Source organism: Amphiprion ocellaris, chromosome 18 (assembly GCF_022539595.1).
Source record: "Amphiprion ocellaris isolate individual 3 ecotype Okinawa chromosome 18, ASM2253959v1, whole genome shotgun sequence".
Taxonomy (NCBI): domain Eukaryota; kingdom Metazoa; phylum Chordata; class Actinopteri; family Pomacentridae; genus Amphiprion; species Amphiprion ocellaris.
Window position 1 is genome coordinate 27413061 of NC_072783.1, and position 27876 is coordinate 27440936.

General features: G+C 41.4%; 1 protein-coding gene across 5 annotated transcripts in view; it reads left to right on the forward strand.

Moving 5' to 3' along the window:
* The first annotated feature begins 3959 nt into the window (after positions 1-3959).
* pcdh15b (protocadherin-related 15b) overlaps positions 3960-27876 on the forward strand; it is a 221237-nt gene continuing 197320 nt past the window's right edge. For 2 of the 5 annotated variants that reach the window (XM_055004448.1, XM_055004450.1), the window contains exon 1: positions 12385-13002. The gene's annotated coding sequence lies outside the window, so the exon portion shown is untranslated. Of the gene's footprint in view, positions 4031-4189; positions 4473-4658; positions 4776-8393; positions 8515-12384; positions 13003-27876 lie in introns of those variants that run through there. The other 3 variants (XM_035951921.2, XM_055004451.1, XM_055004449.1) reach the window with 2 other exon arrangements.

A 27876-nucleotide genomic window follows, 5' to 3' on the forward strand; every position in this document is an offset into this window, starting at 1 on the left:
ATGTTTTCTTGCTTCCAAAATTTGTATTTTTTTAGTCTTCTTGAATTAATTCTTTCATTGATTCAGTCATGATCGGTGAAAGTGATATCTATTGTGATGCTTAGGAGTCTAAAGGCCTTAGTGGCCTTAAGTGCCAGCTTTCACCTAAATTTACTTTCATTTGTGGCTGGTGGGTTAGTTCTCTCTGTTAGTGGTGATAAATTATAGTCTGAAAAACATCTTGAAATTATTGTTAGGGATCTCCTGAGCTTAATGCAACAACTGGGGCCAAACTATAGGAACTTTACACTCATCTTGTGGGTACATCGCGATGCACTATTCTTCATTTCCATACATTGTCATGCAGAAGCCTGGAACATTAACCAATGAAGTGTTACATATTGCACTGGTTTCTTAAAGTCTGTCTTAGTTTAGCCCATCTTTATTTAACTTTTGCAGTGGCCAGATGTCAGTCAGCCTCATAGAAGTCTTTGTCACGGCGCTCCTTTACTGGCTAAACTCCCACAATGGTCTGTACTTGCCAACACTCAAGTGCCTGCCTCCTCTGATCGCTGCAGTATTAAACAATAAGAGGCTCTACCTGATGGCACAACCAGATACTACAGATAATCTACAAACCTAAAGTTTGAACTGTCTAGGAAAATTTATATTGACATATTATAGATATGAAATGATTTGAATCACACCAGCAGCAAAAAAAACTAACAAAAACACTTAATTGGGACATCCCTGAGAGCAGTTGTAATATCTAGTTCATATTGACTTACATAGTTGGTAAATATGTGTTTTTTTGTTGTTTTTTGTACACAAATATTTCTAATGTAAGCAAGTCTGTGCTTGGTCTGCAAGAATGTTTACGTACGTATCACCATTCACATGAATACCAGGACACGAGGTTTCCCAGAAAAACATTGCACCAACGATAAATGCTTGCTCATATGTCACAAATACCATGTTATATGTTCAGTTTACATTGTAAACAACTGTGGGTCTCTGCTATAGTGCCTAGTCTTGTTATAGAAGAAATGTGCACCATATATCAGCCGCAGTGTTGATTTAACTGGCTGTCATCCAGGCTGTGTTTGGTGCAGAATCAGTGTATTTGTGTATCTACCTCAAAACTCTTTAGAAGATTGGAGGGAATGTCCCTGAATCAGCATACAGACCACATGACACAAAAGCTGACCACTCAAACCAATGCTAATTCAATCATTTGCTAGATAATTTAGACCTTCTGGAACTAAACACTGAAACTGGTACTTGTGTGAAGAAATGCTGCATGGCAGAATTTTGACCTTGGTTTCCTTTGAAACCTGCACTTGCATGGTTCTTTTGAAACAGCTTTTAGACCATGTGTCAAACTGTGCAGTGAAGCCAATATAAATGAATATCTTTCAGTCAGGATGGCAGCTGCTCTCAGCAGGATGGTCTGCTTTGCACAGTGCTTGAGGAAGCACTTGCATGCACTTTGGAGATTTCAACCTCTGATTATCTACTGTACATGTGCTTTAGTTGTTTTTTCATGTGTCAGAATGGCTGTGTATAGTAGAATACATGGTATATTGCGAGGTAGCAGTAATATGAACCTCTAGGTTCTGAATGAGTTGACATACACAGCTGTAATTTTGCTGTTTAAAACTAGATGGGCCATTTGTATTTCTTTTTATTTCACTGTACACTGTATCACAGTATTATGCCTTAGACGACCAATGCAACCTTTTACTTTCACTTAGCTTAATAGTTAATGTCTACGAGTGCTGATCACAAAGTTTGAAGACAGTACATGTGCAAAGAACACACATGAAACACGTGAGTAGTAACTGTAATGATTTAGAATGTCACATGACACCATGCTATGAACAGTGGGACATGCGTTACACTTATTTTTATGTAATATGTCAAGCACCATCTGTGATTAGACTTGAATCTCTAAAATCTCTCTATCTAATTTTAGGGAGGAAGAAGTCATCACAGGGAGCCAAATTTTGGATGTAGCACAGGTGGGTAGCAACAATTGCATTGCTGTGGTTACAAAAACAATGCATTATCACTGTGCTGTGGCCAAACAGCACAATGAAGTGCCCACATGCCATCTTTTGCACCAAAGGTTCTCCCTCAAACACCTCAGGGTGTTACAGTAAAACTCTGCCCTGACAGTCCGACCCTGGGGAAATCATTACGGTTGTCCGGTTTTGGAAACTGCAGGCTCTTCTACTTTGAAACCTGCTGTGTCTTCTCTCAGGTTTAACTGCACACTCACCTTTCATCACCAGTGATGATCCTTGACATGAAGGTTGGCTCGTCGCTAGTTCATGACAGACACAAGATGCGAAGTCTTTTCTGCTCAAGTTTGAGATCCGTAGAGAAATTACTGCATGACTTATGACAGTTACTGCTTGGACATGTTGCATATGCGCTCAGTTTACATGCACCCTGGTCAGTCCTGGAATGTTTTTGATCAGCCCTTTTAAAATAGTGTTTTAGCCATAGGGTTAACTTATCTCCAGGAAAGTAAAGAAAGAGGCAGCCTAGAGACACTTGCATCACACATGCGTCTCCCTGTGGCCTGTGGCATTTTTTTAGTGCTTGAAATTGTGAACCTCTGGAGCGCTTAGTGAACCAGAATCTCAAGCAGCTGTTTAAGCTGCTTTTATCTACTTATTGTGCTGTCAGTCAACCTGATAAAGAAACTTTGTCCAGGTTCTCTGCTCTCAGCTCTTCTGTGCTGCTGACTGACAGCTGGTTCTGAGGACCGAAGTGCCAAATGGAGGTCAAAGTTGCCATGGATTGAATGAATTGAACGAACTGAATGCTTGAGTGGTGCTTACATGCTCACTTCTAAGGTGGTTCCCCAGCTTGCCTGCAGACTACTTTCCAAAGTAGTGTTGTTAAATCTGCACTGTTTAGCTCAGGTTTTCATTCACAGGAGAGGACAGACAGCCCCTGGCAAAATTAACATTACCTTAGTGAAGAATGGGCTGTATTTTGTTTTATGAGGGACAAAGATCTAACTGTATGTAATATTCACATGGGCCCATTCTAAAGGTCAATACCCTGCTCACATTTAAACAGATAGCCTGAGGCCTAACGTCTGCAGTGGTTTTGTTAAATCTGCCTGGACGAACTTTTTTCCAGCGAAGAAGATCTGCTTTTGGCTAAAGTTAAACTTAGCCTACCTCATGGTATGTTACCTTTTGTTTTGTATCAGAGATAGAGAGGAATCTGGCTGACTGTGAGGTGCAGTTTTTTGATTGGAAAACACTTAAAATCACACGTTTAAGCCTCACTTGTTTTCATTGTTATTTTTTTGCATATTTCCTTGTATATCATTCAGACTATACATAAATATGGCATAACAGTTCTATCATTTTAACAACATCATTTACAGATGAATGGTTTCCCTTTAAAAGGAGCTCATTTGAGGATTTTTTCAAAATACTTCAGTTTGTGTGTGTCATATCAGAAAAAAAGAATGTCAGACATAAGGCATTTAGAGAAGTAAGTGAATTGCCTGACAGCTTGTAGAGTACAGTTTGAATGTCAGTTTTTTTTTTCTTCTTCTTCATACACATGAATTAAACAGAAGAACAGTAGACTTACAAGGTGCACCCTGATGACAGTTTTGCCAGTTTTAATTGAATTATTTGCAGTACTGCTAAGCTAAGCTGATGCTGTCGCAGGCGGTGAAGCAAACCAGTTATGATACAGATTCCTGTTAAATAGAAGGCTTCAGTTTAATTTTATCATGGAAAACAGCTCAGATAACTACTGCAATACATCACTGGGACGTTGGTGATATCATCAGACTAGAATCAGGGTAAGAATGTTGATCATTTAAAAAGAAATTTTGCAGTCATGAGGTGGTTTCTTATGTCTGTTTCCCCAACTGCAGCAGAAGTACAATGATCAACCACTACATTATTATTACCTGCCAAACATTGTCTTATTTGTGTTGCAGAAACAGCTCTGACCTGTTGAGACGCGCACTCCGCAGACCACTGAAGGTGTCTGTGGCATCAAGCACCAAAACGTGAGCATCAGATCCTTTAAGTCCTGGAGGTTGCAAGATGGAGCCTCTGAGATTTACTTTTTTTCCAGCACATCCCACATACATTCAATCTGAGTCAACACCTTGAATTTTTTGTGATGTTGCTCAATCCATTTCTGAACAATTTTTGTTGTGTTGCAGGGCGCATTGTCCTGCTGAAAGACGGCACTGCAATCAGTGAAGGTCATGAAGGGATGTATGTCGTCTATAGAAATGTTTACCTTTGTGGTTGTGTCAAAATAACAGCCACAAAAGCGTCACGCTGCCTCCGGTTTGCATTCTTCCCATAGTGCATCTTATACGCTATGGGAAGAATGAATCAACAAAGAAACCATGATTAGCCACACCAGGCCTCCTCCTCTCGTTGATCCATGGTCCAGGTCTGACGCTCCTGTGTCCATTGTACTGGGAGTGAAGGACAGAGGTCAGTATGGGCACACGGTGCAATGTACTGTGTGTTCTGACACTTTTCTATCTTAGATAACATCAAGGTTTTCAGTAATTTGTGCTCCAGTAGCTTTTTCTGATTGATCAGACCTCACAGGTCAGCCTTCACTCCCTACTCACATCAATAAGTCGTGGACACCCATGACTCTATGTCGGTTCACAGGTTGTCCTTGCTTGGTGGTGACTAATTACTGCACAGAGTGAACAACCCACAAGACCTGCAGTTGTGGAGATGCTCAGACCCAGTCGTCTGGCTGTCACCATTTGGCCCTAGGAAAAGGTATTTAGATCTTTGGGATTGCATATCTATCCTGCTTCTAATATCTCAACTTCACAAACTGTCTGTTCACATGTCTAATGTATTCCACTCTTTCTCAGGTGTCATTGTTATTCATTTTACCTGTCAGTGGTGCAAAGGTTGAACCTGAAGGACTACAAATACAGCATATAGAACACTACAGTTAACTTTTAGCAATAAAGTTTACTTACTATTTTCTATAACTTTCTGACTAACATGTTAAAGTTAAAGAAACACAATAGGCAGTAAAAAGGCAGATGGTTAAATGTCATAAGAAGGACAGAACGGTTTAAAATAAAGGTTTGGACAGACATTGTTTTGAGAACATAGCCAAAGAAAACGCAATTTTTTCTATTAATTGGCAAATGTCAAACAATTGTATGATGACACCTGAGTGGACTGTTTCACCACTGCTACGTGCAAAGCGAGAATAGCATGATGACACAGGTCACAACATATTTTAGCAAAAAAAAATCAGCAGGAGTGCAGCAGCTGCTGTTAGCCACAGCCAATCAAATTACCTGCATTCCTCTCTGGTCTAAAAAACACTGTGTGCCATGGCAGTATGACAGCTTTGTAGTGCAAATAAAAGAGCCAATAAAGTCTAGCAAAAACCTAATATCCTTGTCCTGGAACTGCAAAAATAGCTACAACAACAAATACACGGCGCCTAAAACTGAATTCAACATGTAGCCTCCCCTGTCCAGGAGCAACTCATCGCCCAGTGTGGGAAACAGCTCGTGGAAATCAGGCAAACAGGAGTTGTAAGCGCTGGGAGAAAGGTGGCCACTTGTCAGCCTGTGATAATGTATAAACTAATTGACCACACATCACCCTCCAGGCTCAGTTCATCCACTCTCACAGCAGCCACATATAGTGTGGGATGAAAAGGTGTGTCTTCTTTCCTCCTGTGTGAGGGGAAATATCAAAGTCAGTGCTATCATCCCTGAAAGGCCAGAGCGGAGCTGCACCTAGCGCCATGTGGCTTTGATGTGGTCTGAGCAGGCAGGCGACATGCACAAATCCCAGTAATCCTCGACACTAAAACTGTACTGCATTGCTTGATCGTTGCTGACACACCTCCCGCTGGGCCTCTCCGCCCACTAGGTGCTGTTGTTCGCTGCTCCCTTCTGACGATATGACATCACTCCAGGACACAGACAGTATTTATAAGAGATTCAGTTTGTGAAAAGCTCAAGCTGCACCAGACAGTTAGATTTTCAGGGCTGGGAGGGAATCCAGCGAGGGAGCCATAAAGGACAGAGTCCGGAGAGTGTTATTTTATGGGCCCAGATGTGTTTAATAAATCATTTTCCTCCAGACCTAATTAAACACTTACTGCCTAGCCCTGTTAAGCTATTAACATCTGCTGTACCAAATGAACTAGGAAGAGCTCCAGCACTAGATGGATTTAGTGGTGGCAGGCAGAATAAATATAGTGTTCTTTTATGTTGATCTTCCGTTTGCCATTTCCTCTGCTTCTCCCTCATTTCACTGCGTTCATTCCTCTCTTTCTGTCTTAGCATCTGCTGCTATTGCTTCACATTTTTAAGTTTTAAAAGCTATGATGGATTTTGTTTCCTCTGGTTTTTTTTTACAGACATTCAATGTTAGTCTTTTAAAATCCATGTAAAGTCGTCATAAATGTGTTCTGCGTTTGTCACCAAGAAAGTCGTTATTAACCACAGCCAAATTTGAATGATTTTTAAAAAATATTGGCAAGTGTATAAAATTAGGTTTCAAGTTTATGAAACAAATCTGCGATATTCTGTACTCTGAAATGGTGGGGGTGTGTCCACTGAAGGCACCGGTTGAGAGCATTCATAATAACTCAAATGAACCCTGAACACACCAAATCATGAACGCAGACTGTACAGAGTGAATATTTGTGAGCTAAGCTACTTCTCCTGTAATAAACCAACCGAACATGTGCTGCTCATGACTCCACCAGATGTAGGTGTGATGGGAGGAATGAGTACCAGAGAGACAGATTCACCAGTAATTGATTATTCATGAATCTCACTTGTGTGTGATGAAGTTTCTAAAAGTATTGGGCATAAAATGGTCACTGCAGAGGCGTGTGTTGGTGGTGGTTCTCTGTTGTACATCAGAAAATCATCTGAGTTGCAGAGAATTAAGAGAACCACTGAAGCCAATGTACTCTTGTTTGTATATCAGCATAGTATTAGGGTAAGAGGTCGTGCTAATGGAGTCTTGGCACACAAAATTCATAAAAAAAAGACAACTGAACAGTCTCAACTTCACAATTAAGCGCTGTACAGTTCAGTCTTTTCCATTTTTCAGTGTTCTTTTCTTACAGGGGTTTTAAATGGTTCATCAGAGGTTCGGCTAAGAAGAAATAATGATATTCAATAATTATTCTTTGAATTGGGGCTGCTATTACTTTGGGTCATGATACCTCTTGCCCTGAACACCCACATAGAACATGAGGGCCTCATTTACATGAATCATTCCAAACACTTTTGTGAAATTAAACACAAATCAGTCCTAGGATTAGTTACTTCTACCCAACCATATTATTTGGAAAAGCTTCGGAGCTTCTGCTACTCACCCCAATATGCACAATTTTGCAACATCCCAAAACGGAATATGCACAAATTTAAACCGACGAACAACAAAATCCCTTTTCAGACTATTTTTTAGTTCCGAAGCCTTAAATGTGGGTGTCTGTGCCGTAAATACTCACCAAAGACATTTAAGTGTTTGTCGTGTTTCTTGCCACACCAAACTTTTAAGGCCATTTTCTTGATATTTTAAATCAAACATTGTTTCTATCCAGCCTTCCTTCTTCTTCATTGCCTTTGCAGCAACATCAGTATGTGTCTTTGTGAGTTATTACATCAAACTGTTGATCTGCCAAATTTGTATTCACTCTCTGTAGTTGTCTCGTATTTGTGCACAGTCCAAACAAAAGGGGGAGACAGTGCTGCCGGTGGTCAAATCCTCCACTGGGTGCCTTTAAGTGCACTCTACAACCAAGAGGCAGAAGTGACAGAAAGTTTAATTGGAACTGATTGAAAGATTTTTCAGTGTTCACGTTATTTTTAACCTTTGACTTGCATTAGTATTAGTGCAGACGATAGCACATCCACAAATTAAGTTACTGTCATGTCACATTAATTTAAAGTAATATGAATAAGTAAAAATTTGACCCAACAGACTGAATAAAATGTTTTTTCTGAGGAAAAAAAGGCTGATATTCTGAAAGTGATAAATCTGTGTAAATATATTAAAAGAGCACAGGATTAAATTAAGAACCAGCTTTTTTTCCCGGATGAATTTATAAGTTACATCTTTCTATCTGTTTGTAATTCTACGCTACAGCGACTTTGCTTTCCAGAGACTAACAAGTGGAAACAGAATTTCACCTTTCTGGATCAGTAATATATAATCAGCTATGTGATGGTATCTTTATCCAGCTGGCTCTCCTGCTTTGCTGCACCACCCCTTTAGTTCCATAATGGTGTTATCACATATTCAGCATGACATCTACTAATTGTACCGACTCAGATAAGCATTAATAATCTCTGAATGATAATTCCTGTTTTTTTTTTTTTAATCCATCTTGTGCTTTTAAAGTTCTCTCGTGCTGCTGGTTTGTCATGATTGGTTCGGGCCTGCTGATCTTGGCTGCCGTCCCCTGAGCTCAATAGGATTTGGTGTAATCCCGCAGAGCAGAGCAGAGCAGATGGACACACAGGTAAGATCACAGTGGTATAGGGGCTATAATTGGCCTGGCTCCCTGCCTGGAAACCCCCCTTTTACTGGTAGTAATTTCAGTCTCTTAATTATGTCATCAGATTCCAACTCTGACTGTTTATCATTGACTTGATCAGTTTTTTTGAATGTCGTTTGGGAATCCTTTCCCTCCGAGCTGCTGCAGTCATTGTTGGATGGTGGATCAGTGACTGTGTACAGATACAGTCACTATACTGTAATCCTGCAGGGCAGATGGACAGTCGGTCAGTTGCACAGGAGCACAATCAGGTCGGTCGCATCTATCATAACTGGACTTTGACATCAAATTAAAAAAAAATAGAAGTAATTACTGGATGCACCGTAACATAATTGAGCAGATGGCTGTATTGTGGCTATCACTCTTCCTATCACGTAGTTTTGTTAGCAAAATATGAAGCAATGAATCAGATCAGTTGTGGTTGAGCTGCTCTGTTGTAGGTACAATGGATTGCTGCACGCCTCCTGCACAGCACTTTGAAATACATTTTGAATTTGTAGTAATGAGATTGTCCTTTTTTCTTTTTCCTATATGCAGGTGAAACCATTAAAAATGAGAAGAGGCAGCAGCATTGTGTCACAAATGTAGCCTCCTTAAACCAGATCAAGTTGGTTCCAAGCCTGGAGCAACAACATTCGACTTTTATATTGAACATAAAACACAAACCTAACTTAAGCTTTTGTCTTTACTCTTCCAGATTGCTGAGTAAATGAGGATGAAGATTTAAGAAAGATACATTAAAGTTATTTGTTGACAGGAATAGCCAATTGTAATTAGTTTAAATTCTTACTGCAGCTAGATTTGTCTTACACAAGGTGTCATTTGTATTTTTTTTTGTTTACAGTTTGCTCACAGTTAACCCTAAACCCTAAATACTTCAGATTTATACAATCAAATAGATTTTTCACTAAAGGAAGATTACATGGTTGTAACAAAAGGGGAAGAGGATTGCTCAATTTAAGATCCCTTTCCTTTAAATTACTATATTTTCCCAACCAGATGAGCTACCACACTTGAGTAAATTAAGTCAGTGTTACGCGTTCTTGTTGTCTTGTAGCTTATTTCTGCTGCTACATTGTTATGTTTCCTTTTATAAGTGCCAGTGTGTAGTTTGGGATAGTAGAATGACTCATGAAATAAATAACCCTTTGCAATTGCCTAGAAAGTAATCTCTTTTCAAAAACAAACAGTAAACAGATCAGCAGGCTGAGTAAAAAAAACAAACGCTCACAGAAGGATGTTGGAAACTGCTGAGCGGGGGACTGAAAAAGTTTTCTACAGAGACTTTACAGATTGATTAAATCACAAAGAAGATGCATTATTAAGTGTTTACAGATATTTTTGCAGGAGCTCAGCTTTGTTCTCTTAAATCTGCATATTCAAAGTAATTATTTTTAAAAGGCGCAAGCTGTGAAGCTTCTTTACCCAGCGTGTGTGCTGCATTTCCCCCTGTGCAAATAGACTGACTCCAACTTAAAACTTATTTGTTGAAATGCTTAATGTTATGTAATATTGTTAAGGAAGTTACAAACATTTTTATCCAGAATAATTATTCCAAAAATGTAGTACTAGGTGTGGTAGTTTATGGATGCTGTTACCCTCACTGGCTCTTAAAAGTTCTACAGCCTGCAGTGGAAAGTGAATGTGTTTACTCAGGCGTTGTAATTAAAGGTGAGCTCCACAAATTTTAACCATAAAAGTGTGTTTACAGGTCCTGGGAAGCACATGTGGAAAAAAGCTGCATGAAGCCGTTTATGGCTCTAGAGTGAGCTGCACAAAATGCTTCAAGGGGTGAGGCTGGAGACTGCAAGTTTGAAAGTGGAGGGGAAAAAAAGTGAGGGTCTGGGTGAAGAAATAAGATTACAAGACCTTTGCAGCTTTTCTCCTCACCTCTGCTTGGAGCTAGTAGCTTTAGGCTGCACCTTAAGCCCCTTTCAGACGCTCCTTTACGTTAATCCCACGGCAGCAGAACTCATGTTTGAATGAGCATCACGCTAATTTATCCATAAATGTCACAGTCTTTCTAGGATGGACTTTATTTTCAGCGTTGCATAAGTCTGAACTGCCTGCCATCGCATTACTAGATAAAAACGTTGTGCTTCCAGCTAGTTTTAGGAGTCTTTCCTCTGAGTTTATTGCATACGTGTTGATTCAAACTGGACTCATATAACCGTCTCTCAAGGAAACCCAGTTCTGCATATTTATTCATGTGGAACAACAGAAGCAGCTTCATTAATTAGCTGTTATTATCAAATATTGCTGACATGGAGACAGCTTTGTTCAGAATCTAATGATAAGTCACTTTGTGTACTTTTCTTTCTTCTTCATCAGGCAAATGAAACAGCCACATGTATCAGCTTTAGCCAGATTATTTGTTACACAGCAGATTTAGGTTCGGCCTTTTGTTTGTTTGTACATTATTATGTATAACATCTCAATGCGCTGTCTAGTCAGTCCAGTCTGTGAAGAACAATAACATTAAGGCAACTGATGTCCGAATGATAGAATGCCGTCACTTTAACAGAGTTGCAAAGCAGAAATGTTAAATATTCCATGTCTGCAAAGGACTATAAATTGTATATATATTCTATGTTCTGCATCAGCTGCTAGTAGTATAATACATGTGAATCTGTGACCAAACTGTGGGTGGCCAAGTTGCATTATGGGTAAACTAACTGGCAGGTTTTGACAAAGAGGAATGCATGGAATATAAAAGATGCATCTCTGATTCTGCTGCATCAGTCTTGACCTCTTCACACCTGTACATCATAGTCTGGCTGTGTTAAAGAAATGCAGTGCTTTACTGCATTTTATTCACTTTTACTGAATATTTACATTGTATGATTTTACACATTAAATATATGATAATTTCATAATAAATAGTGCGTTTTTGCCTTAAGTTAGACCACAATTACATAGACTGATAGTTAGAATTACCCCAAGCACTACAAAATAAGCTCCTATATCTAGAATTCTGGCACCATGTAATGTCTGCATAATGAATATTTAGAATTCTGAATTTTCAAGTACATTTAGCTGATCTGCACTTTATTTTACATGATTGAGGCTATAAATTTTACATTCTTTTTTGTCGCTGGCTGTTTTAAAGATCAGAGTTCCTCTTTCACCATTGACAGCTGGGATTTCCTCCAGACTCCCACCCCTGGACAGTCTTCACTCTCATGTGAATCCACTGACCTTTTAGCTTCTCACACATCCCACATCACAGTAAACCTCTAACAGCCACCACCACTGCAGGTTTTTATAGCCCATTTATAATCTCCCCCCTTTTATTCATTAGAGCTTTAGGTTCCTAAATGTATTACAGGGTTACTATTTTAAAGTGCTGCCATTAAGATACCTGAAGTATCTCAGTCTCATGTCCACTTTTGGCAGTTAAAGGGAGAAGTATGAGGAGACGTATCAGGTTTCTGGCAAAGAGGCTGATGGTCTTGAAAATATTGCGAGGAGCTCGCATGAGCAGTTAATCCCAAATAAATAGGGGGGATACTTTGCAGCTCCAAAGAAGCATGAAATCCGAGTATTAACTGCACACTGGCTTCTTTGACAATTAAAATTCACCTGGCCGTGCACCTTTCTGCAGCTGAATGGTGCACTTGTAGCAGAATCCTGGCCACAACTGCATAGAAAATACCCCTTTGTGCCATTTGTCATTGTGCATTCTGATCTTTTACGCAAAGAAAAGACAGTTTGATTTTATTTTAGTTTTGTAAGTGTGGGGGGGGGACACTGAAGAGTTAAAAAAAATTTGATAACACGGTGCTCCTGTGCGTTGCCTCTCCGCCATGGGGCGCAAAGACCAGAGCAGGAGCGCAACAGAGCGGAGCAGCCAGCCGGTAATCCGTGCGCCTTTTTGCCGTGGACATAATTAGATTACGGGGCACCGACATAGTCTGCGGGCACCGATCTCTGCTGCTCGCTCCTCCTGCGGTAAATGCGCAGCTACCTTGAGACAAAACCTCCTTTTTTCTGACTCTGCGTCGCCTCTTCCTCTCTCTCTCTCCCTCTGTCTCCCCCCTCCCTCCCTCTCCGTCTCTCTCTCTGGTTGAGAAAGCAAAGAGGGGGGAACACTAGAGCACATATACTGTTACTCTCCTACAGAGCTCGTAGTTCCTCTTTGCAAGTCCCACACTGGAGACTCCAACTAAAGAAGACAAGGGGAGATTTTTTTTTTCTGCCTCTTGGTGACTTCCTCGTCTTGAAGGCAGCGGAATTTCCTGCCTTCCCTCTTCCTTTCTCCCCTAAAAGAACCCCCAAAAAAGTGGGGTCGGTCCTTTTTTGTTGTTTTTTAAGCGGGTGGATGAGTTGTGTGGATGTTATTTCGTGGATTTCCACCCCGGGCTGTGTCTTCCATCGGCCCCGGAGACAGCAACAGTGTGTGGAAAAGTAGATTTGTTCGTTAAAACATATGGCTTCAACGAGGATAACGCGGTGAGTTGCACAATGTCGCTCTATTTCCTCACTGAAACATCTCCATTTCTCACTTTAGTGACCCAAAGCCACCTTTATATTCGTTCCATATCTTTCTTTCAGCTCATATCCACATCCCGTCCCCCCTTTTGGCACAAATTACTCGTGTGTGGAGGAAAAAACTCATTATTTCAGTCTGGACAGCAGCACTTTGGATAGTTTGTCGCTGTCCGTGGTGCTGAAACCGGCTCATGTGATTATTGCTTTGCTGGTTGTAGGAAAACTGGCGTCGACTTGCATGAATCCAAGTCAGCGCATTTATATTCAATGCGCAGGCTTTATTTATTTTTTCATTTATTTCTTTATTTGGTAGGGACAGTGCACATTATTGAATTTAATTTACCCCTCTAGCTGTTGATTATCACTGATGCTGCCTGATCGCAGCCATACAAGGTTCGATCATACCTAAACTTCACCTCTTTTGCTCTGCAACCTGCACCATCCTTACCTTGATATGCGGATTTTTATCTAAATTTAGTTGCATTTCTGTCAAATCCACGTGGTTTCCAAGTCTTCTAAGTGATCATGGGAAGCTGCAAAGGATTTATTTTCAACAAGTAGACAGTCCGAGCCTTCTTGCTCCACTATGTGGTCCCGTCAGAAGCAGGTTACCTCACAGCAGCCTCGGATTATCAAGAGAGAGAGTCATCCGATTACTTTAATTTACGGCAAGCTGTCGCCTCCTTCAACACAGAGCAGAAATCCAGGGGGAGAAAGTCAGAGGTGAAGTCAGGAGGAGGGGGTGAAATATGGGTAACAGGTTAAAGATGGTGCATTTTTCTAGCATTTTTCTTGCTTCTGATGCTCCTATAACAGCCCGTGTTTGTTATGAGATTAGCCTTGGACTGGGTTGTCCACATAGGAGGCTTCATATGAAGCTGCTCAGTCATGTGTGAAAGTGGCTTGTAACTATAAAGTGCTAAATAATCAGTAATGACTGAAGCTATATGTTGCAGCCCTGGCGCCTTATGGTGAGGCACAGTGTCCAAGTACCCAGTGGATTATGTGGCAATGCTTTCTACCTGTGTGTGGGCGGGTAGGATTGTGTGTGTGGGCTTCTGCACATGCAAGCTTGTGTGTGTGTGTGTGTGTGTGTGTGTGTGTGTGTGTGTGTGTGTGTGTGTGTGTGTGTGTGTGTGTGTGTGTGTGTGTGTGTGTGTGTGTGTGTGTGTGTGTGTGCGTTTGTATTTATATCTCGATGGGGTCCACAACCTGACAAATCACTCACGCCGTGGGGTCCAATTTTTCCCGTGGGGCCCAAAACCGGGGCCCCACAGGCACAAGCATTGCAATCAATAGAAAATGGCCTCCTGACATGCCTGGTGCAATTTTCTTGAAAAAAAAAAATGGACCCCATGGAGTCTGACTTCACACAAAGTGTGTGTCGGACAGCGTCCCCAGTGGTCATTGGTGGGTACTGCAGTGTGTAAATTTGCATCCGTGGGGTCCATTAACGGAGAGTGTGTGTAAGTGTGTGTGAAGAAAAAATTCATATTTCATACAGATTTATGCATTTTCAAGTGATTAAACTCGAATGTTATTGAATTACTTTGCCTAAAATCAATTCAGGAATCAATTTAATCACTATAGCATCCTGTCATAGCAGTCAATTCGTTTTATTTGCAGTATGTATATGTAAATATAAATACATATTTTCATATAAATATTGTCATAGTGATTTTAGGATCTTCTCACTATCCAATGTTAGGATGGTTGTTGTGCTGTTCCACTGCAATGTGTTCGGTCAGAAACACGAGGAGATGCCACTGTAGTTTGACGTCTTTATCGAGCACTGCCTCACATATAACACATTCCATGCATATTCTGTGCAGCTCTGTATCTCCCACAGCTTCAGTCTCCTCTCCACTACAGTCAGATACACTACCAATAGCCGTAACATCCTATTGGCTGTTGGCTGAGGTGACATGAGGGGTGAGCATGTCACTCACATGGGAGAGAGGATGCAACCTGGCTCACAAGAACTGCAATGAATCCTTTTTACAAATATAATGAATGTACTAGTTAAAGGCAAACTGTGAATGTCATACCTCAAGAAAGTCCTGAGGGAATTTCTTCACATTTATGCCACACCTCAAGAATTTAAACATCCACTTAGACTTGGACATTAACTGATTCGATTTTGAAGGTCAAAGGTCAAATGATGTCAAAACATGTTTTTGTCTATGACTCAAGAATTCACATTAATTATGACAAAGCGTTAAACAAAACCAACTGAGATAAAATTATTAAGTGATGACATGTATCCAAGGTATAACACTGAAGGTCAAAGGTCAGGCTCATTCCTAATAGTCAGATATTTCAAGAAAGGCTTGAGAGAATTCTTTCAAATTTGGCATAAATGTTGACATAGACTCAAGGATGAACTGAGTAGATTTTGATGGTCAAAGGTCAAGGTCACTGTGACCTAACAAAACATGTTTTTGGCTTTGTTTTATGAGATCACGTCAAATTAATTTGTTAATGATGACAAAACACACAAATGTCTGAAAGATTAAAGGTCAACAACAGAACACTGTCTCACAAAAATGCTATTTATGTCAGTTTATGGCCAACATCTCTCATGTTCCTATATCAGTTGACATGAGTGATGTCTATTTCTAAGCCTGTTCTCTTGGTTGTCCATCCTGGCTAATGCCTGATCTTCAGCTGACAGTGCCTGCTAACATGCTCCTGACACACCTGCAGCTCATCCTCACTAACTGCCACTCCCAACACCTGCAGTTTAAAGACCAATCTCTCCCTCCGCTCTCCACCAGTTTATTGTAAATCCACTCATGCTATCTGTTCAGTTTCTTTTCCTCGTGTGTTTCTTTCTGCTTGTAGCCCTGCTATTACCTCCAGTTCTGTAAATCCTCACTCAGACTGCTTCCCCATCACACCCCAGTGTTAGGATGACTGTTTTACAGTTGGATAAAACAGGAGGCTTGAGGCGAGATAAGATGCAGGTCAACCTGGCATTTGTTCACCAACATTCACATTAAAAGAACACAAATAGCAAAGGTGGTTAACTGGTGTGTTGTGTCGCTCCTTTCCTCTCTCCTCGCTCTCACTCAACTGCCAGTCTTTTATAGGCATCCCCCTAATCAGCCCCTCAGGCCTACCAACATAAGGGTTAACCAAAATAATCAAACACAAGAGTTTCCCAAAAACGCAATGTCTTTAATTTTAACTATAATAACAAACATTAAAACTGGATATCCATTTCCGAAAAACGACTACCAACATCCTCATCAAGCAATACATTTATTTTATCACCTGAAGAGATTTCTTCTCACCCTCTCCTCACCTACACTTGGTTCCTCCCGGAACCTTTAAAAAGATGTTCCAGCCCATGGGGACTCTTTGGCTGGAACACCTGCAGTGACAAAAGACAGGTGAGTCATGTCACACTTTTCAATTTATGCATTATCAAAACAATGCCCCACACCCACTTCTACAGGCATTCAGTTATAAATGAAGTCCAATCAATTAATCCTTGTACTCAAACTGTTGCTTTCTGCCTTGTAGGCCTCAGCAGGGTTTTCACCCAATGTTGCAAGGAGAAGCCACCAAACAGCACATGGCTGCACATGACAGCACATGCCAGCCTCAAACCCACACTCATTAAATCCATAAGACACAGTCATTGTTTTGTGTCTTATTGTATCTTGAATGTGAATTCCATATAGGTAATGAAGCTACCTTCATTAGACCCAGTTTTCCTCCCTGGATTTTGCCCACTTCCCCATCTCCTACTAAGCTCTGCTTTCCCTCAGTTATAGTTTTTGGTTTTTGTAATTAACTCTAAACCTGCATCCGTCTCTGTGTCTCCTTTGGGAATACATAATATCAATATCTACAAACTGAATTCGCAGTAAACAGAACATCTGCCCTCTGTGCCCTTCTCCTCCCTGACTGAGTATTCAGTATTTGTACAATGTCACTGCTTGTCTGTCAACAATAGTCACCTACAGTGTATATCAAAGTACGTCAAAGGAAAAGGTGAATCACTCAAAAAACTAAGCTGGGAGATTTAAAAAAGCAATTGGATATATCCTGGCCTTTTCCTTTACTTATTTTTAAACTTTTACACTGATTCATTAACTGTACCACTTTAACAGGGCTCTGCTTGAGTCACACTTGTAACTGTCTGAACAACAGCAATGATTCTGTTGCCTTTTGACCAATTTCTTAGTCTGATGTGATGTTGGAGGCCATAGTTATGCCCTGTTTCCCACATATTTCCTATATGTTTGCAGACTGACTCAGACTCAGTCCCATCCTTCATTTCTATCACAGCTGATCATCATCTGATTAACCATGCCAGGATATCAGTCACTAACAGTGTTTCAGTGTGCTGTTTCAGCAGTGGAGGGACTTGAGGGCATCACATTTCTAACCATTAGCATGAGGGTCTTCTGGCTCACTTCAAGTCAGCTACCAACCTCAATTGCATGTAGCATTTACCTGTCCTTTCCTGTGCAGTAAGCGTTATGCAAGGAACCCTGAAGCATGAACATTTTTTGAGTTGTTTCTGAATTTTGCTACCAACCTAGCATAGCCTTCATCTGCCAGCTGTGGTTGCAATGGTAACTTTGCTAATGTTTACCGAAATCTGGTGTGAAGTCTTTGGTTCCTATAAAATATTGTCTAATTATGGAACATAGTGGTGGGACCTCTGCATCTTACTCACTCCATTAGATTGGGATGCTGAGCCAAACTGAAGAAATCTATTTGAAATGGCAAGATGTGCTACTTTAGCTTGAGCAGAAGCAAACTCCACAAGGACAGGGCCTAGCTGTTCAAACAGGAGTGTGGGTCATAATGTTATGGGTATGAGCATGTCAGACAATTAGGACAACCAGGAAGAAGAGCATTTCAGATTTTGAATACAATGCTCTGGTAAAAATTAACCTTGATTACAGCTAGAGTACATGACCAACTACAGACCTCTCAAAAAGGCTCCTTAAACACAAATGTGGGTTTGTTATGGAAGTTGAAATTATACGCTCACACACATATGCACTGCTTGAATTTTATTTACCAGCTATATACGTTGTATATTTAATGCCAAAGTCATACATCATAACAGTAAACTATGAATCAATTTCAATGCTAGCTTGTACCTTGTATGTATCATCTAGCTATTCATACATGTATCCAACTGTATGTTATATGTTCCTTGTTCCCCTCCCCCCCTTCTCCCCTTTCCTCTCCCTCTCTGCCTCTCTTCCTCTACCTCTACCTCTCCACCTCTACCTCTCTCTCTCTACCTCTACCTCTCCCTCTCTACCTCTACCCCTCTACCTCTCTACCTCTCTACATCTACCTCTCTACATCTACCTCTCCCTCTCTCCCTCTACCCCTCTACCTCGCTTCCTCTACCTCTTCTGTCCCCCTCAACCCGTCCGGCCAGCAGCAGATGGGTCCCCCCACATAAAGAGCCGGGTTCTGCTCAAGGTTTTTTTCCCTGTTAAAAGGGAGTTTTTTCTTGCCACTGCCCCATTAGGACTGCTCTGGGGGTTCAGGCATATGGTTTCTGTAAAGCGTCTTGATACAATTTGACCTGTAATTTGCGCTATATGAATAAAACTGAATTGAAGTGAATTGAAATGGTTACGCTAATGGAGAATGACACTTTCATATCAAACACTTACTAAAAACAAGTACGCAGTCAACTAGTCTATTAAAAATACAAATGGACACACAAGCTGGGCATATTGATGAAGGTTATAGAAGTAAGAAATCTTTTCTCCAACCACAAATATGAAAATGGCAAATAGTAGAACATGTCCTTTACCAAAGAGACAATAAGCAGTGTACTGGTGTACTCCATTTGATTGCGAGATTTAAATGAAGCAACCAGAAAATTAGTTTGCACAATAGTTAGCAGGTCTTCAATCAAAAGACAAACAGAACAATCATTCTGGGAATGGCAGTGTATTGTTGTTAATTTGGGGGATTATGAACAAAGTGATGGTGTGGTGAAGAAGAACCACAAGAGGTTTATATTTTCAATAGGCCAGCTTTAACAGTTTACACTGTAAGTCAAGATGAATATCATGTAAACAAGGAGAGTCCTGACATGCCACTGGCAGAAGGGCATTCAGACATGGTAAAAAGATTGACTGGTTAATAAATTTCATCCACACCAAGTCATACATCATGCATTTACTGACATGAAAAGCCACATTAACTTTGAAGTTATGGCTATGGTTTTTACCTTTGACTGTCTTGCACAACTGGAGAAGTATAGCTTCTGTGCTGAAGTATATCTCCACTCATATTTTCAGAAAATGTTTGCATTAATCCTTCCTCTTGCAATGTTTTAAACAATGAGGTGCTTTGTGTACTGCCTTTTTGGCCAGTTGTTCGTTTTTCCACTCCATGTATGGCCATTTAATAAGTCCTGTTTGACGCGTTGAAAATACTGGTCACGTTCTGTGTGAATCTGCTTAATGCATCTCTTCATCTAACAGCTCATCCCCACTGCACTATGATCTCCTGCAATATTTAACTTGATCTGCAGATTAAACAACAGAAAATGGCCAAAAACTACATAACTAGACCCATTTTAACGTAAGTAAAGCACCAGTAATGAAGCTTTGCTAAGTTAGTGTCATAAACATCACATTTCCTGTTGCTTTCTTCATAACTGAAGTATCCCACTTGTTCCCTGATGGATCACTTTTATTGTGAAGGAATACCAACAGGAAATGTTAAGTTTTCCTTAACAGCAACTTAACACAGCTTTGCCATGTCATTACTGAGTGGAGGATGATATAGTCACCATGGGGACCACTAGACAGTAAAGGTGTGTACCAGCACCAAGTCAGAGGTAAGGGAGAAACACACACCTATAGCGGGCCCCACGCCGACCATGCCCATCCCCCATAGTCGGCATGGGGCCCGCTATAGGTGTGTGTTTCTCCCTTACCTCTGACTCGGTGCCGCAAAAGTCAGGAAGTGTGTACCAGCATCCACTCAGACATCAACTCCGCTCTGCTGTCTCTCCTCTCTGCTGTCTCTCCTCTCTGTCCTTTCCGCTGTCTCACCTCTCTGCTGTCTCTCCTCTCCGCTGTCCCTGTTGTCTCTTCTCTCTGCTGTCTCTCCTCTTCTCTGTCTCTCCTCTCATCTGTCTCTCTTCTCTGTCTCTCCTCTCTGCTGTCTCTCCTCTTCTCTGTCTCTCCTCTCTGCTGTCTCTCCTCTTCTCTGTCTCTCCTCTCCACTGTCCCTGTCGTCTCTCCTCTCTACTGTCTCGCCTCTCTGCGGTCTGTTCTCTCTGCTGTCTCTCCTCTGTCCTTTCCGCTGTCTCACCTCTCTGCTGTCTCTCCTTTTCTCTGTCTCTCCTCTCTGTTGTCTCTCCTCTCATCTGTCTCTCTTCTCTGTCTCTACTTTCTGCTGTCTCTCCTCTCTACTGTCTCTCCTCTCTGCTGTCTCTGCTGTCTCTCCTCTCTACTCTCTGCTGTTTGTCCTCTCCACTGTCTCACCTCTCCACTGTCTGTCCTCTCTCCTCTCTGCTGTCTGTCCTCTCTCCTCTCTCCTGTCTCTCCTCTCTACTGTCTCTCCTCTCTGCTGTCTCTGCTGTCTCTCCTCTCTACTCTCTCTGCTGTCTGTCCTCTCTGCTGTCTGTCCTCTCCACTGTCTCACCTCTCCGCTGTCTGGCCTCTCTCCTCTCCACTGTCTGTCCTCTCTCCTCTCTGCTGTCTGTCCTCTCTCCTCTCTCCTGTCTCTCCTCTCTACTGTCTCTCCTTTTTTCTCCTGTCTCTCCCTCTCTCCTCTCTGCTGTCTCTCCTCTTCTCCTGTCTCTCCTCTCTGCTGTCTCTCCTCTAAACCTCTGTCTCTCCTCTCTGCTGTCTCTCCTCTCTGCTGTCTCTCCTCTTCTCCTCTGTCTCTCCGCTCTACGTCTCTCCTCTTCTCCTCTCTCTCCTCTTTCTCTCCTCCTCCTCTGTCTCTCCTCTCTGCTGTCTCCTCCTGTCTCTCCTCTCTGCTGTCTCTTCTCTGTCTTTACTCTCTGCTGTCTCTCCTCTCCGCTGTCCCTGTTGTCTCACCTCTCTGCTGTCTCTCCTCTTCTCTGTCTCTCCTCTCTGTTGTCTCTCCTCTCATCTGTCTCTTCTCTGTCTCTCCTTTCTGCTGTCTCTCCTCTCTACTGTCTCTCCTCTCTGCTGTCTCTCCTCTCTACTCTCTCTGCTGTCTCTCCTCTCTGCTGTCTCTTCTGTCTGCTGTCTGTCCTCTCCGCTGTCTCTCCTCTTTGCTGTCTCTCCTCTTCTCCTCTGTCTCTCCTCTCTGCTGTCTCTCCTTTTCTCTGTCTCTCCTCTCTGTTGTCTCTCCTCTCATCTGTCTCTCTTCTTTGTCTCTACTTTCTGCTGTTTCTCCTCTCTACTGTCTCTCCTCTCTGCTGTCTCTGCTGTCTCTTCTCTCTACTCTCTCTGCTGTCTGTCCTCTCTGCTGTCTGTCCTCTCCGCTGTCTCACCTCTCCGCTGTCTGTCCTCTCTCCTCTCTGTCCTCTCTGCTGTCTCTGCTGTCTCTCCTCTCTGCTGTCTCCCCTCTCTCTCTCTTCTGTCTCTCCTCTCCTCTGTTTCTCTTCTCTGTCTCTCCTCTCCTGTCTCTCTTCTCTGTCTCTCCTCCCTGCTGTTTCTGCTGTCTGTCCTCTCCACTGTCTCACCTCTCCACTGTCTCTCCTCTCTGCTGTCTCTCCTCTCTGCTGCCTCTTCTCTCTGCTGTCTGTCCTCTCCGCTGTCTCTCCTCTCCGCTGTCTGTCCTCTCTGCTGTCTCTCCTCTCTCTCCTTTCTGTTCTTTCCTCTCCTCTGTCTCTCTTCTCTGTCTCTCCTCTCTGCTGTCTCTCCTCTCTGCTGTCTCTCCTCTTCTCCTCTGTCTCTCCTCTTTCTCTCCTCTTCTCCTGTCTCTCCTCTCTACTGTCTCTCCTTTTTTCTCCTGTCTCTCCTCTCTACTGTCTCTCCTTTTTTCTCCTGTCTCTCCCTCTCTCCTCCTGTCTCTCCTCTCTGCTGTCTCTCCTCTCTGCCGTCTCTCCTCTTCTCCTCTGTCTCTCCTCTCTACGTCTCTCCTCTTCTCCTCTCTCTCCTCTTTCTCTCCTTCTCCTCTGTCTTTACTCTCTGCTGTCTCTCTTCTCCGATATCCCTGTTGTCTCACCTCTCTGCTGTCTCTCCTCTTCTCTGTCTCTCCTCTCTGTTGTCTCTCCTCTCATCTGTCTCTTCTCTGTCTCTCCTTTCTGCTGTCTCTCCTCTCTACTGTCTCTTCTCTCTGCTGTCTCTCCTCTCTACTCTTTCTACTGTCTGTCCTCTCTACTGTCTGTCCTCTCTGCTATCTGTCCTCTCCGCTGTCTCACCTCTCCGCTGTCTGTCCTCTCTCCTCTCTGCTGTCTCTCCTCTCTGCTGTCTGTCCTTTCCGCTGTCTCTCCTCTCTGCTGTCTCTCCTCTTCTCCTCTGTCTCTCTGCTGTCTCCTCCTCTGTCTCTCCTCTGCTGTCTCTTCTCCTCTGTCTTTACTCTCTGCTGTCTCTCCTCTCTGCTGTCTCTCCTCTCTCTTTTCTCTGTCTCTCTTCTCCTCTGTTTCTCTTCTCTGTCTCTCCTCTCCTGTCTCTCTTCTCTGTCTCTCCTCCCTGCTGTTTCTGCTGTCTGTCCTCTCCACTGTCTCACCTCTCCACTGTCTGTCCTCTCTCCTCTCTACAGTTCTGTGTAGCTCTGTATGCACTGATTGTGCATGTTTGGTTGACATGTTGAGGACTGAAGAGATGTTGTTACAGTACTGTAAAGCTCTGTATGGACATATATAGTACTTAAACCATCTAGTGTTGTTAAAGTACCTTTCAGTTCAGCTGTTGTTGTGAAATGGCTGACTTATCACCATGGTTACTTATGAGTAACATGGGGGACAAAATAAAATCATAGCAGATTGATTTCAGAAGCCTGTCTTTTGTTCAGTAACACTTCCTTACAGAGAAGAATGATCCTTCTAATGGTCACAGGAGATGCTGTTCTCTCTGGTTCCATCAGTGGAGACCTGAAGAACTGCTTCTCTCTGCTTCTGTGAGGCTAACAGACGTAACATGACTGAGTGGTGGTGGTGGAGTTACTAGTCCCCATGGGGGGCTACAAATCTGACTGAGGTGACTGGACCCCAGAGGGGACAAAATTTCAGGTCTAAAATTTTTGTGAGAGTGTTTGAAGTTTCAAGTGATTTTCAACCTCACAGGAATTTTTAAAAAATTTAGGAGTTAAAATGGTGTCTCTAGACCATTCAGAAAGGGTGGATCCCATGAGGAGGGTCCTGGTCAGGGGGTCTCACGGGGAAAGAAATACAAGTATGTGTGTGTGTGTGTGTGTGTGTGTGTGTGTGTGTGTGTGTGTGTGTGTGTGTGTGTGTGCGCAGAAGGGGGGTCAGACAGGCAGAATGTGTTTTGTGAACCTGGGACCTGTCCATTCCTCACCATGTCAAATCCTGTTAGTCACGCTGGATGACAGAGGCACCAGCACTTCGATTTAAATAACTGCGGCTAAGTCCCTGCCTTTCAATGGGAGCTTTTCTATGAAGTCATGTTTCACTGTGCTTACATTTTCTTTTTTTTTTAAATTTTTTTACATAGTTATTAGTCTAGAGGAAGTGCCATTTACCCTTTTCTTATACTTGTTTAATTATGTACCTTGGTTTAATGGGCTAATTTTCCATTATTGTACCAACTGTAATTACCCAGGTAGAATCAACAAAAAATCATGAAAAACAACAACATTTTAAGGGTTACGAAAGGTTTCTCCAGCTTCTTTAAAGACTCTGAGTTCAGCTAATTCAATTCAGCACTCAATTAATTTGAAAAAACCATCATGTAATGAGTTTTTGATGTGTGGAAGTTTCAAAGTAACCTGGAGTAGTTGTGCAATTTCACCGAGAGAAACTCTTCCTATACTTCTACACTAAAAAAAAATGATGTCTGGGCTTAACAAAAACAACAAAAGAATAACACAAAGGTTTGCATCAATCTGTTTGTATCGTGACGACTTCTAATGAAGTTATGCTCAAATAACAAACTATATTAAATTAGAGAAATTAGCGTTTTCTTTATAACCCGAGGGATTTTGATAAACCAGGCTTAACTGTCTGTCCAGGCATGTTGATAGAGGAGAGGAGTGAACTTAAGGTGAAGAAAAATCAAGTTATCAAGCTAATTTTATTAAGTTACCTCAACTTCATTTTATCTTTAATTTAACTAATGGAGAAATTGGATTTTAAATTACACATAATATCAAGTTAATGCAATTACCAACATTATTATGGAAACACAAACCTTCACCATATTATTAGCCACTGAGAAGGTTTATCTAAATCTGTAAAATGTTATTGTTTTAAATCTTGCATTCATTTATTTAAAGACATAATGGGAAAAGTTCCCTTGAGTTACTTTTTAGAATATATGTTTCAACCAGACGGAGCGCTGCTTAGTAAAGGATTATCATCCTGCATGAGACAATAATTCATTGATAACTGTTGTTGCTCCTTGAGTAAATTTAAGCCGACTACCTGGCAGAGTAACGCCAGCTAATATGGCTCCTAAAATCCACTATAAGGAAACAATGCTTTTTCTGTGGTGTTTTATTTTGAAATTTATCCAAGTTTTATCTACTGTAAGAGCATCACAATGCTTTTAGACTGTCTCTCTTGTGGTTACATTTCTTCCAAAGTTTTTTCCTCAGTTTTTGACAATATAATACATTACAATAAATAAAACAACCCACGCTATTACAAATGCATTAAATGTCAAAGGTTTGCGTGTAGCTATTAGAAAATCAATATATGTTTCCTACTGTGCCCAGATGTGTTTTTCCCAAGTGAAGGAGCAGAAAACATAGTAGAAACAAATGGATCTTGAAAACATGGAGGGATACAGTTTCACATTTTAAGCAAAATGTTTGGTTCCGTTTGGGCCAACCAAACTTTGTAAAGCCTTCTAGCCTCGGTGCTAATTTACAAGCAATGAAAAATAGTCCTAACTGGCTATTTATTGCTAAATTCAGATGTCTTTGTAGCTAAAATAAGATCATTTGACAGTATTTGTTGCTTGGCTGGGGTTAGGATTATGCAGTGCTGCACCATGTGTTGCACAAGGAGGAAACTGTAGCATTGGAATGGTTCTTTTACTGTCAGTGAACTCTCATCTTCAAAGTAACAAACGTTAGCCATACAATTCAAGAAAGTTTACAGCCTCGGTTTATTAATGTCAGCCGGCCGTATTGCCTTGATTTTCCCTTTCTAGCAGCTGTGAGTGCTGTAGCTTCCTCTCAGGCAGAGTTACTGATTAGCCGGGTTTCCACAGAACTTGGCATAGCTGCTGGAGTCGTGCTCAGATTCCATTGCAGTCACCTGGAGCCGCCCCGCTGACAGTGGTGGAAATCTGTGACAATGATGGCACACACATTCAAAAATACTCTCACCTCCTTGGCAGCTGTCTGAAATTTCCTCCTCAGCTGTAGCTGCGGTCAAAAGTTGAAGAATAGTGCCTCAAAGTTCCTGTGATGATACAGTAAAAAGGCTTCAGCATTGGAACATTTTGACCTTGTGTGACTTAAGAACATGTAGACCATAATTATGCGGAGTTTGATGGATTGAACTGTTAGATTTGCGTTGAAAGACAGTAGCAGCTTTGTTTCTCTTCCCAATGCTGGGAGAAAATTTTTCTGTACGTCCAAAGCATGTTTGTTTGTCTCTGAAGTGTTTATTTCTGAGACGTGCCTTAAAATCTTATTTTTCACTTCAGTTATTAAAGTTTAACAGCTTTCTGCTTGTAATTACTAACACAAAAAACTCACAGATAGCCTTAAAAGGTAAAGGTTAAGACAGGTTTTTTTACTTTTTATTTTAACATTGAAAGCGATTGCAGTGAGCGGTGACACTGAGTTTTTGTACCCATTTCAAACAATCTGCAAACTAGATGCTAATTCTTATATGAATACATCTATTCGTCTCAGCAGAGACAGGGCTATTGTGTGAGACAGTTGCTGTCACTGCATCATGATTTGTGCCTCTCTTTGATCGTAACTGACATAGATTCCGGTGTGACATAACATCTGGTTCAGCTCTGATTTCCATACAGATTGTCTTTGGTTTGTTGTTGTTTTATCTTCATTATTAGTGAATATTTGAAGGTCCAGAGGATTTCTTCTTCTTTTACTGCCTCCTCTTCTTCTTTTAATCCCACCAACAGATCCTACTGGACTTATTACGAAGCAGATGCCATTATTGCAGCTTTATTTACCTTTGCCTCCCTCACACCTGTGATATTTTCTGCATCTGTTCCTGTCTCCTTCAGTAGCCAGACCACCTATTAGAAAGATGTCATATTGAATTAGCCACACTCACGTAAGCACCGCTAACTATTCTTATTGCTGAGTTCTTCAGTTTTCTATCTGAGTGCAGAAATATGTTCCGTCCTCGGAGGTTTGGGCCAATTCTGGGAGCATGAGCAGCATATGTTCTCTATCTGATCTTATTAAGCTTTTTGCAAATGGGCTTTCTCCAACCTGTGTGCATTTACAGTAGACCGGGGCCTATTTTACATCTACAAATTCCTGGTTTTCCTATATCTTTTGTTTCTGTTGCTCGACAGAACTCATAATTCTGAATAATTCCGTCTACCTTTTCCAACTAAAGCTTTGCTGGAAGGTGTATATGTTATGGCTTAAAGCTCACAACAAACAGCCTTACAGATATTCCATTGAGTTCGCTAGATCATAACAAAAAACATATTATTTGGTGTTATGAGCAGGTTTTAGTGGTTTTTATGTTGTATTTGTACATATCTAGAAAGGGAGTTGCTAATTTAAAGGTTCCTTAGTGGACAGCCAAACTACAACATACTTTTTTTCAGCAAACTGGAAACAGCTGTTCATAATTTCATATCTTCTAACAGATCTGCAAGCATTAATAGGTGTTTGTGTCGTTATTACGGTGTGCAACTTATGTAGAAAACTGCACACTGCAGTAGGTTAATGAGGAAATCCAACCTGGTGCCCAACATGATAAAATGTGTATTAGATTCCAGTCTTCTCTGTGATTGTTTTCTTTCCTCACAGCAATAAAGACGGAGATGGGAGGGAGAGTTTGCTTTGGTATATTTACTTTATTTTTCCGTGCTCAATTCACTCGGGGTGAAGTTTTGGATGACTAACAGTTCAGAAGTGACACTTTGTGCAGTTTTTGAATGCTTCTGTGTGAGGGATTGAGTTTACATTCAACAATACAACCGAGTTAATTGTTCCTAACGAGATTATCTGCCTGCTGGCCAAAACGCTGCCTGAAATCTGCATATCTGGCAACCCAGGCAGGAGGAAACAAAGAAGGCAAATTAGCAAAAGCTGCCTAACTTACTTTCTTTGTGACCATTTTTTTTTTCTGTTCATCATTTCTGAAAGGCATTAGGAATTGTATTGAACTGGGAGTAAACACTTTATATAATTCCAACAGGCAAACCTGAAGTAAACACTGAAGAAGGCAAACAGGTGAAAAGTAAAAGAAACTAGACTGAGCACTTTGTTGTTATACTCTCCTTAATGAACCACCCTAGATTTGAATTCAACCTGCGGTTCCTAAAACTGGGTTGAAAATGAGTTTTTGGTTGTTTATGGTGGATCCTCATACAAGGAGAAGTTTACTAGTGTGTCCCAGGGTGAGATTAAATGAACTCAATTTTAATCCTGTGTGGTAAAAGTTCTGAGAACCCCCTGCCCCAGTTTAATACCTTAAGTAGCTTTCTATCTGATCAGAGGCTCCTAAACCTCTTCAGTCCTGGACCAGTATGAGAAAGAATTAGTCAATGAGCCTTAGACATA